A 12235-nucleotide genomic window follows, 5' to 3' on the forward strand; every position below is an offset into this window, starting at 1 on the left:
TTCAGGCTTAGGGCCAGCTGATAATGCCAAGCTGGCCCTAACCCCTTCATTACCCAGTGAGCCACCGCACCAGGGCCCTGGATGAGTTGGGTACAGCGCCAGAATATGGCGCTTCTATGAGCGCGCCATTTTCCGGGGTGGCTGCGGACTGCAATTTGCAGCGGGGGGGGGCCCAGAAAGCTTGGGCCTCCCTGCGCTGCGGATTCCAGCCCCCAGCTGCCTAGTTGTACCTGGCTAGACACAAAAATAGGGCGAAGCCCCACGTATTTCTTTTCTTTTAATTATTTCATGAACTTCATGAAATAATTAAGAAAAAAAGGGCTTCCCTATATTGTTGTGTCCGGCCAGGTACAAATAGGCAGCTGGTGGTTGGGGGCAGCCCGTTCCTGCCTGCTGTACTTGACTGGACACAAATATAGTGCGAAGCCCCACGTCAATTTTTTTTTAATTATTTCATGAAATAATTTAAAAAAAACGGCTTCCCTATATTGTTGTGTCCGGCCAGGTACAAATTGGCAGCTGGTGGTTGGGGGCAGCCCGTTCCTGCCTGCTGTACCTGACTGGACACAAATATAGTGCGAAGCCCCACGTCACTTTTTTTTAAATTATTTCATGAATTTCCTGAAATAATTTAAAAAAAATTGACGTGGGGCTTCGCACTATATTTGTGTCCAGCCAGGTACAGCAGGCAGGAATGGGCTGCCCCCAACCCCCAGCAGCCTATTTGTATTTCTCACCTCATGCACGTCACTGACAGCGTGGGAAAATTCTCCTGCACTCAGCGCTTCAGCAGGAGAATTCTCCCACGCTGTCAGTGACGTGCATGAAGTGAGCTGAGTTCATTGGACATGAACTCGGCTCATCTGGATGCCGTCACAGTGAGACACTGAGGAGCGCAAGCATGCCTGCGCTTCTCAGTGTCTGCGGCATGGCAAGCTGGATGGCAGCTTTCTGCAGCGATCCAGCCTGTCATGTGAATGTAGCAGAGCTGAAGCTGTCGTGGGAACTATGGAAAGGTAAAGATGATGTTGCTTTATTATTTTACTTTTATTGCAGGAGATCGTTGACTTCAGCTGCAATGAGCGTGATGGTAAGTATGGTTTAATTTAGAACAATAAAGAATTGTGTCTTTATTTCAATTAAAGGACTTTATTCTGGGTGTTTGTGTTTTTTTTTAACTTTGACTATGGGGTTAGTAATGGGGGTGTCTTATAGACGCCTCTCCATTACTAACCTGGGCTTGATGTCAGCTGGCATTATAAGCTGACATCAACCCCAACCCTATTACCCCACTGCCACCGCTACAGGGCAGTGGGAAGAGCGAGGCTAAGTGCCAGAATTGGCGCATCCTATGGATGCGCCATTTCTGGGGCTGCTGACGGCTGGTGTTTCTAGCCAGGGAGGGTGGCAATATTCATGGCACCCTTCCTGAGCTATTAATATCAGCCCCCAGCTGTCTGCCTAGCCTTTGCTAGCTATTAAAATAGGGGGGACCCCACGTCATTTTTTTGGGGGGGGTCCCCCTTTTTAATAGCTAGTAAAGGCTAGGTATTCAGCTGGGGGCTGATATCAGTAGCCTGGGAAGCTCCGTGCGTATTACCCCCTTCCCAGGCTTCAAACATCTGCCCCAGCTGTCTGCTTAACCTCCGATAGAGACTAAAATTACGGGGAACCCCACGCCAATTTTTTTTTAAATAAATCCTTTATTTTAACACTAAATGACAAGTACAGTAATCAACACTATCACTGTACTTCTTATATATGTGACTGACATGTTTCTATGTATCTAATCTATGTGTGATGCTTTATTCTTTCTATTCTAAATTGTCGGGTACCGCTGCTGTATTGCCGGCCGGCTTTTTTAAAGAGACGGTGCACGAAAACACTATTGTTTTTTTTAACAAATCCTTTACACTAAATGACAAGTACAGTAAGCTGAGCGCTGCCGTCCAGCTTGTCATCCTTCAGAGACACGGCAGAGCGCAGGCATTATGGGAACTTCCGATTCCGGTATTCGATATTGTAAAAGTATCGGAACTCAGTATCGGAACTCCGATACCGCGAATATCGGTCGATACCCGATATTTCAGTATCGGAATGCTCAACACTAGTCAGGATACTATGTCAACCTTTCTGCTTTTTAAAGCACCACTCTTGCGTTCTTTTTTATTGCCAAGCTGGAGTGGTGCCACTAATGTAAGTTCCCTGCACTTTGTCTCATACTTACCAACTGCCGTCTTCTTCTGTTATTGGTGCTGCTGAGGTTGGTCTTCTGCAAATTTTGACTGCCCTGATTGCTCCAGTTTTTGCTCCAGTTTTTTGCTGGGTGATCCAGAAGTCAATATACAATGTAAGTCTATGAGAGCTAGAATAAAGCCAGAACAAGGATCTCATAGACTTATATTGAGAGCTTGTGACTGTTAGCTCTGATTTCGGGTCTGGAGTGGTGCCAGGAAGAGCAGAAGATGGCGACTGGTAAATATATTACTAGGGGCAGAGAACATGGATTAGTGATATGGTTACCACTCCAGTGGTGCAATAAAAACATCGCTGGAGTGGTGCTTTAAGAAGGGGACTAGCCATGGAGAACTGCATATACTTTTCTGTTGTCTATTAGTTCTGCGTTTGATCTTGGCCATCGATCCCTGCTTGTCCATCTTGGTTTGTCCTCCCAGCATGTGTATTGTGACTCCCTCTTTATTTCCTCACCTCAATCCTCTCTCCTGTTATTTACTCCTAGTTATGGTCCAGTTCTACTCCAAATGATCCTTGAGGAAATCTGACTCCAATTGGTGCCCCCTGTAATCTTAACATGTGAACAAATAAAAAAAATATTCAATTGTGGGTGTTATAGAGTGAGGAAAAGAGTAATTGTTTTAAAGGTCATACCTGAGCTTAGATAGTGTCAAACCATTTGAGGTTCAAGAATAGAGAGTAACGGACAGTGACTGTTCGGGTATGATTGCCGAACACGGACTTTCTTCTGAAGTCCAGTGCAGTGTTCGAGGTAAGTCTGTGGGGGGGATGGGAGAGAGAGAATCTTCTTTTCCTATATGTTTGGGTCATTATTATTGTTAATGGGGTTCGGGTTCTGGTGGGAGTTCGGATTTTGTTCTGGTATCAAAAAGTTTTGGTCAAGTACCGGTACCCGAACTTACAGTGGCCCACCCATCTTTATTTAAGAATCTACTTTGGTTGTACATATACTGTAGGCTACAGTACACTCATATGTCAGATGTGGGAGAGAACAGAAGTGCATTGTATTGTCTGTGGTGCATAAAAAAGATAGAGAGGTTGTAGTATCCAAGGTTGCCAACCATCCACAAATTCCAGGTCAGTCATTATAAATTGGTCACTTTTTTGCACTGTCCATAAGGAAAAAATTAAAGCATCTGTGAATTTTTTGAATCTAAAGAAACTTCCACAGATTATATTGACAGTAATTATCAACATTTTACAGTTAGAATCATAGAATCATAGAATGTTAGAGTTGGAAGGGACCTCCAGGGTCATCTGGTCCAACCCCCAGCTCAATGCAAGATTCACTAAACCATCTCAGACAGTTGTCTGTCCAGCCTCTGTTTGAAGACATCCATTGAAGGAGAAATCACCACCTCTCATGGCAGCCTGTTCCACTCATTGATCACTCTCACTGTCAAAAAGTTTTTTCTAATATCTAATCTGTGTCTCCTCCCATTCAATTTCATCCCATTGCTTCTAGTCTTTCCTTTTGCAAATGAGAATAAAGATGATCCTTCTACAATGTGACAGCCCTTGAGATATTTGTAGACAGTAACTGCAGCTGATATCTCCATATCAGAAATATTGGCTGCAGACATGTATCACTTATAATCATAATCATTTATGTGGCCGTGAAAAATATTGTTGCATATAAAAACAAATACAAGTATAAAACAAATACCAAAATCTCTATCCAAATGATTCCTAGGAAGGATCAAAATGTTGCACCATGCCCAGCACTGTTCTCTATAACAACATGTCAGTATCTAACATGACGAGAGAAGCTGAGTTGATGATTACCTGTTCCTCTGCTCAAATTAGTCTCTTTCATAGCAGATCTTTTGACATCTGTGGTCGTTTTTAGGTGGAAAATAGCAAATCCACCCACTGAGCGGAATCTGTTTGTCTAAGTGTTTGAATTATTGTGCTGTGATTTTGATCAAACAGACAAGTGAAGACCCAGCAGTCTGCTCTGCTGTTTCACAGGCTGGCACCTAGTAGGGGGAAAGAGATCATCAACTACAGTTCCTTAACTACATAACAGAAAAGAAATAAATTAATATCACAGGAAAAATAAAACATTGCTGTATTTTGGTAGGCATGTTCACAAAGGAAAGTATAAAAACAAATAACACAAATGCCACAAAAAAAAAGTTTACTTTTAAGAATAAAATTCCTGCAAAGCTAAATTAGAGATGTACATGAAACTGGAATTCCTTGTGCAGTTTTTGATTCAGTTTTTTCAGTCAAACACAGAAGGAGATTTTTACTTAGTCCTGGCTTGGACTCTAATAAAAATGTCTTACATAATGACATTTGCTCAGATCAGAGCATGTCCATAAAAGACTTCTATCTAAGTCAATGAGTAGGAGTCTAATATTAAACGGGGTTGTCTGGTCTAGAATGACAAGACTGGAGTCATCCTGTGTGACTGAAGACGTGTGAATGCTCTCAGCACATGTACTGTGGTGGTCAAGTATGCTATATGCATATTCCCGGCCAGAACTCGACTAGTGGGCGTGGCCTTTATGGAAGAGTGGCAAGAAGAAAGCCAATTTTGAAAGCAAGCCTTAAGAAGTCCCATTTGCAGTTTGCAAAAAGCCATTTAGGGGACACAGCTAGCTTGTGGGAGAAGGGGATCTAGTCAGATGACACCAAAGTAGAACATTTTGAGCTAAATGCAAAACACTATGTGTGGCGGAAAATCAACACCACACATCTTCCTGAAAACACCATACCCACCATTAAACATGGTGGTGGCAGCATTATGCTGTGCGGATGTTTTACTTCAGCAGGGACAAGGAACCTGGTCAGAGTTGATGGGAAGATGGATAGAGCTAAATAGAGGGCAATCCAGGAGGAAAACCTGTTAGAGTCTGCAAAAGACTGGGGCATAGTTTCACCTTCCAACAGGACAATGACCATATACATACTGCCAGAGCTACAATGGAATGATTTAGATCAAAGCATATTCATGTGTGTGAATGGCCCAGTCACAGGACAGAGTTAAATCCCATTGTGAAACTGTGGCAAGACCTGAAAATTGCTGTTCACAGATGCTCTCCATTCAATATCACTGATTGAGGACTAGTTTCCAAAGAAGAAATTCCAGCTTTGTGTGCAAAGCTGGCTGAGACATATCCTAAAAGATTTTCAGCAGTAAATGCAGTGAAAAGTGGTCCTACAAAGTATTGACTCAGAGAGGTTGAATACAAATGCAAGTCACAATTTTCAGATTTACATTTTTAAAATATTTAGAAAGCCATGTTTCTTTTCCTTTACTCTTTACTAGTGATGGGCGAGCACTAAAATACTTGGGTGCTCGTTGCTCGGGTCGAGCACATTGAAATAATCGGGTGCTCGACCTGAGCAACGAGCCCAATGTAAGTCTAAGGGAAACTCGAGCATTTTTCAGGCGGCTCCCCCCGGCGGTCTGCAGAGGGCCTAAAAATTGCCCAAATCGATGGGAACAGAGCTCAAATGACATGGGAACAGCATGGGGAAGACCCCTGGAAGCATTTCTGACTCCCAGGTCACTGCTGTGAACAATGTTGTCAGAGGTATTGCGCCACTTTTACAGACTCACAATAAAACATACAAAAACTAAACCAAAATGGATTTTCCTGGGAAATATGTTAACATAGTAACATAGTAACATAGTTTGTAAAGCCGAATAAAGACTTGCGTCTATCAAGTTCGACCTGTTAGTTCTGTAATTGCTAAAGTTGATCCAGAGGAGGGCAAAAACCCCAAATGATTTAGCCAATCTTCACCTGAGGAAAAATTCCCTCCCGACTCTGAAACCAGCAGTCAGAATAAATCCCTGTATCAACCTACTATTTTATTTTATTTTTAAGTATACGCTGAAATCTGCCTGGTATCTAGAAATGCATCCAGTCCCCGCTTGAACTGGTGTAGTGAATCCGACATTACCATCTCCTCACTCAGTGAATTCCATATTCTCACTGCTCTTACTGTAAAGAACCCCTTCTTATGCTGGTGCTGAAACCTTTTCTCTTCCAGTTTTAGTGAATGCCCTCTTGTTACCGTAATATCCCTCCTTTTGAACAAATCCCGGGCAAGATCTCTATACTGTCCAATAACATATTTGTACACATTTATTATGTCCCCCCTCAACCTTCTCTTTTCCAGGCTGAACAGTCCTAGTTTTGCCAACCTCTCTGGGTATTGCAGTCCCTCCATTCCCTTTATTAATTTTGTTGCCCTCCTTTGTACCTTTTCAAGCTCATTTATATCCTTTCTATATATTGGGGCCCATAACTGAGCACAGTATTCCAAGTGTGGTCTGACCAGTGCTTTGTACAGTGGAAGAACAATGTTCTCATCCTTTGCAGCCATACCTCTTCTGATACATCCCATTACCAAGTTTGCCCTTACAGCAGCGGCCTGACTTTGGGCACTCCAATTTAGATTGCTATCAATCAAGAGTAGTGTTGAGCCACCCCCGTAGTGTTCGAGTTCGGTTCGGTTCATCGAACACCCGTGTGTTCGCCGAACTGTTCGTCGAACTGTTCGTCGAACACCTTCGAACACCGTTAAAACCAATGGCAGGCAAACAAAAACACATAGAAACACATAGAAAACACCTTCAAAGGTGTCCAAAAGCTGACAAACTGCTCAGAAGACACAACTAACACATGGAAAAGTGACAAGTACATATAGTCATGCGAAAAGAAAGAGGTGGAGGAGTAAAAGGAGGGGGAGACACAGATATAGGCATGTCATGCCCTTCTAAAATCCAAAAAGTGAGAAGCCGACACGTTCAGTCCGCTCCTGCCCGTGCCACCTCCGTGTCGCCGGGTTTGTGCCAGAGCCGCGGTGAACCCTGACGGCCAGCCCCCCTCTCCCAATACTGGTGCCTGTCCGCTGGTGGGTCGAGCGAGCCCCCCTGTGGTGGAGGCAGCTCTAAGCTTTTAAATTTAAATTGTCTCTCTAATTTGAATGAATACACTTTAAATCCATTTACAAGGATCTATTGGAGGGCAAGTCTCATGCCAGCAGCCGCGTAATTCCAGCTTCAGTAGCGTCCACTAAAGCTGCTGCAGTTAAAAAGCTTTTATAAGGATCGAGTTCGGCTGTCCACCGCAAGGCATCCTACTGCCAGTCCCAGCCCCTATGCCTTGGGGTGCCTCCTGATGCTCTTCACTGAGTATCCCGTGCTCCCGAAGCATTTCCTTTGAAAAAATTAAGTGTCCAAACTACAGGTGGTGTAGCTTGCTTAACAGCTGGGATAATCCGCTGACTAGCAGACACTGCTACTAGGCACAAAGTATTTCCTGGGCTAGATGCAGTTAAAAATTTGTAATTAGATACTCTCGTTGGATGCTGAGAAAGCATTCCATAGAGTCTCCTGGCACGCCATATATGATTCTCTTAAAAAGCTTGGGGTAGGGGTCTAGGGGACCCTTTTATAGCCAAAATCACGGCCCTGTATCACAATACGTCACCTAGGCTGAAGATAAATGGAACTGTAGCACCCTGAGGGCTCGGTTGCTACAGAGGTATTGCACCTCACCCAGAGGTGTGATATCTCACTCTCAGGTAAGGATGGAGTGTGGATCAGGACCCGACACCTGCATGCATTACACCACATTGCCGTGGGGCAGGGCGACCAATATGCCTCTGAGATGGGCACGACAGTCCCTGTCCCTGGCCTGAGTGGGGGGAGGGAACACTGAGGAAGGGGAACCCTGTAGTGCAGGAGCAGGGAGGAAGCAGTTCCTGGGTGCATTGAGAAGGGAGTATAAAAGGTGGGCACCATCTTAGTTCAGTGCAGAGAAGTCTGAGCAGAAGTGGCAGGGAGCAGGGGCTCTGCATGAGCTCTGCTCCGGAGGCGGGCCTAGTAACAGAGGCCCAGGCCGGGAAGAGGGAGAAGGAAGGAAGAGGAGCGGAGAAGGCTCCAGGAACGAGGAATGAAGGGATCCCAGGGGTGCGGACGGGCGAGTCGCCACCGCACGCCCGAATCCACCTGCGTGGAGGGGTCAGGCCAAAGGGGGAGACCGGTCCCCGAAACTAGTGGAGGCAGAAAACGACCCTCAGCTAGAAACCGGAGGCTGTGACATTTTATGTGGCGCAGCCCCTCGCTACACCCGCTAGGAAGGCACCACATAGGGTCAGGGAAACTGGCGCCAAGTTTACCAAGAGGAGGCCCGAGGCAGCCGGACAGAAGGGTTGGTAAGAAAGGCCAGACAAAGGACACACAAAGGGGGTCCTGTGAAGCGCTCCAAAGTTATCTGGGAGTTGTCTGAGCCCCTCACCTGGTGAGCACAGTACGACGTGGGCAGCCGTTACCTGCAGACGTGGTCTGGATAATAAGAACTGTGAGTAAAGGCCCTGGACTGCATCACTGACTCCGTGTCGTTACTGCTGCTGCCCTGCACCATCACCCCCATCCTCCGCATACACTGCCCTGAGGCTATACTCCTCCCGTGGGGAGTTATGCTACGCTCTGCTGCACCCACAACACCAGCCTCAGCGGTCTGCCCTGCAGCGGCGGTTCACTCTGACCGCAATCCACGGGTGGCGTAGTCGGACATTTAAACATCAAAACCACATAAATAGTTCCGCCACTGGTTTGACCACCCTGAGCCACGGAACCTGGTCGCCGCCACGAAGACTACAAACAACAGCATCCACCAAAAAGGGTTCGGCTCCGGGTGTCCCAAGGCCCAGGGGGTGCATCAGAACATTTTCATCACCATTCACAATCACCAATGGGACAAGGCAGGGATGTCCTCTGTCCCCTCTCTTATACATCCTAGTGACGGAGCACCTGCTCTCATCAATTCGCCATAACCCCAATATTAGGTGGATTGAGGTGGGAGGCACCGAGTACAAGTGCTCTCTATTTGCTGATGATGTCCTAGTTTATATCACTTAATCACATATATCCATCCATGCTGTTATGGCTGAAATAGATCACTTTGTTACATGGTCAAATTTTAAAATCAATGCAGCGAAGTCTGAGGCCCTCGATGTCTCCCTCCCCAAATCCATATAGGATTCCATCCAGTCCAACTTTCCCTTTGCCTGGCCCTCACAGGGTATCAAATACATAGGAATTCCTATTCATAGAGACCTCTCCCATCTATGTTATCTTAATTTTGGGCCCTTTATTGAACAACTCCATACAGACCACGGTTGGCAAGTTAGAACTGTAAGATTCACTACATGAACCACTGGTGTTTTGTGGAAAAGCACATGTACACTGTGTTCCAAATTATCATGCAAAAAGTGTTTAGGAATGATAAGGGAATAATTTGTTTGTTTGTCAGTTAAACTCATTGATGGTGATGTGTGTCAGGGCTCTTTATATCACTGTAAGCAATTGCAGACACCTGTGCTAATTAGTTTGGCAGGTGTGTCCAATGAAAGGCAAGACTACTTAAGAAGGCTGTCTCACATTATTAAGCAGCCTACATTTTCTGCCAAAATGGGAAAGAAAAAGGATGTGTCGGCTGCTGAGAAGCAACAAATTGTGGAGTGTTTAGGTCAAGGCATGACTACAATCAACATTTTGCGATGATCAGGATGAAGTGTCTTGGCAATAAAGAAGTATGTAGCTGATTCACAGTACACACGTGTGCGTGCTGATAAGGGCAAATTGAGGACTCTTTCCTACAGGCAATTACGTCAGGTTAAAAAAGCAGCGGCAAAAAAGCCTTGTCATAGCAGCAGACAAGTTTTTGAAGCTGCTGGTGCCTCCAACGTCCCCCGAACAACAAGATGCAGGGTCCTTCAGAGGTTTGCAGCTGTGCATACGCCATCCTGTCGACTCCTCTATCCACTTCACACAAGCAGAAACGGCTCCAGTGGGCCAAACATTACATGAAGACTGATTTCAAAACTGATTTCAAAACTGTTTTGTTCACGGATGAGTGCCGTGCAGCGCTCGATGGTCCAGATGGATGGAGTGGAGGATGGCTGGTTGATGGACACCCCACGCAAACACGGCTACAGCGCCAACAAGGAGGAGGTGGAGTAATGTTTTGGGCTGGAATCATGGGGAGAGAGATTGTCGGCCCCTTTAGGATCCCTGAAGGCGCTAAAGATGAACTCCATAATGTATGTGGATTTTCTCAAACAGCACTTCCTGCCATGGTTCAGAACCTTTGGAGCATCATTAAAAGCAGAAACCATCCAAACCTGACAAATTCAATGGACGAGAGAGTTCAGAAGCTCCTTTCGAACAAGGGGTCCTATGTGAAAATGTAACATCACCTAGAATAAAGTTTTGAGTTGAAAACTGTTTGATTTCAGTTTCTAATAACCTGCTAATGCTTATAATTTCAAAAATGACCATTTTTTGGTCTTTATTAAAATGAAAAGGTTGATCGAAAAGTTTGGGGGATCTAAGAGTGTGGCAACCCAGTAGTCATGATTACTTCGAATTCTGACAATATGAGGGTCATGTTGCAGGTTGTGCAGCAAGAAGGCACTTATGTGTCTTGCGCATCTCGGAGCCCCAAAATTATTTTCCGGGCTAGATGCAGCTAAAAATTATTATTAATTTTAAATCTGGTGGAGCTTAGTATAGATGGCCTAATAGGATCAGTGCTGCACACTGCTACAAAGCCCAAATTATTTTCCAGTCAAGATACAGATAAACATGATTAGTAATTTTAAATCTGGTGGAGCTTATTATAGATGGCCTAATAGAATCAGTGCTGCACACTGCTACAAAGCCCAAATTATTTTCCAGCCAAGATACAGATAAACATGATTAGTAATTTGAAAGCTTAAAACGGTTGGTAGGGTGATTTTAACCAATCATCAAGCTTTTACTCTCCCCAGGATGACACAGGGGTAGAAAAATCGTTTCGGATCCATGATTTGTTCATCTTTATGAACGTGAGTCTGTCTACATTATCAGGGGAGAGCCGCGTGCGCTTATCTGTCAGCACACCACCCGCAGCGCTGTACACACGTTCAGACAGAACGCTGGCTGCGGGGCATGACAAGATCTCCAAGGCGTAAGTGGCTAGCTCCGGCCATTTATCCAGATTGGAAGCCCAAAAAGAGCAAGGGTCCAGTGACACAGTGATGGCTTCAATGTTTACTTGGAGATACTCCTGTACCATCGTCTCTAGGGGTTGACTATGTGTCAGACTTCTTGTCTCCTGTGGCCTTGCAAAGGATGGGCTAAAAAAGTGGTGACATGATTCCGCAAAATTGATGTTACCAGCAGATACTGTTGTTCTGTTACGGTTTGTGTGCTGAACACTTGACGGTCCCACGGTTGGCAAGTTGGAACTGTGAGATTCACTACGTGCACCACTGATGTTTTGTGGAAAAGCACATGTAAGATTCTGCAACAGTCTCTGCTGATACTCCTGCATGCGTGCATCCCTTTCTATGGCAGGAATAATTTCTGCAAATTTACTTTTGTACCGGGGATCTAACAGTGTGGCAACCCAGTAGTCAGGATTATTTCTAATTCTCCCAATTCGAGGGTCAAGTTGCAGGTAGTGCAGCAAGAAGGCACTCATGTGTGTTGCGCATCCAGGAGCACCAAGTCCCTGTTGTGTTGGCGGCGAGGTAACAATCATGCTTCCTTCTTCTGTCCTCTCCCCCCAACCTCGCACAACAGAAATGTGATCAAGGTCTCCCTCATCTGATGAGTCTTCCATCAGTTCGTCCTCCACTTCTTCCTGGGCTCCTGCACCTTCCTCACTAGTTTGGCTGCTACCATGCTCCCTGGTAAAACCATCTCCCCCACCCTCACATGCCTGCCGCCTTGGTGCTGCCGACCGTCTGGACCTTGCAGATGTTAGCCCTTCCGCATACAACTCCTCCTCCTCTACTTCCTCCACCTCCTCTTGTGCCACCACCTGACTCCGAATTCTGTTTAACATGTGCTCCAGCATGTAAATCACCGGAACAGTCATGGTGATAATGGCATCGTCAGCACTAAACATCTTCGTCGCCATTTCAAAACTGTGCAGAAGGATGCATAGGTCCCTGATCTGAGACC

This window comes from Phyllobates terribilis, unplaced genomic scaffold, assembly GCF_046119375.1.
Source record: "Phyllobates terribilis strain yellow unplaced genomic scaffold, ASM4611937v1 Scaffold_11__3_contigs__length_659146591, whole genome shotgun sequence".
NCBI classification, from domain to species: Eukaryota; Metazoa; Chordata; class Amphibia; order Anura; family Dendrobatidae; genus Phyllobates; species Phyllobates terribilis.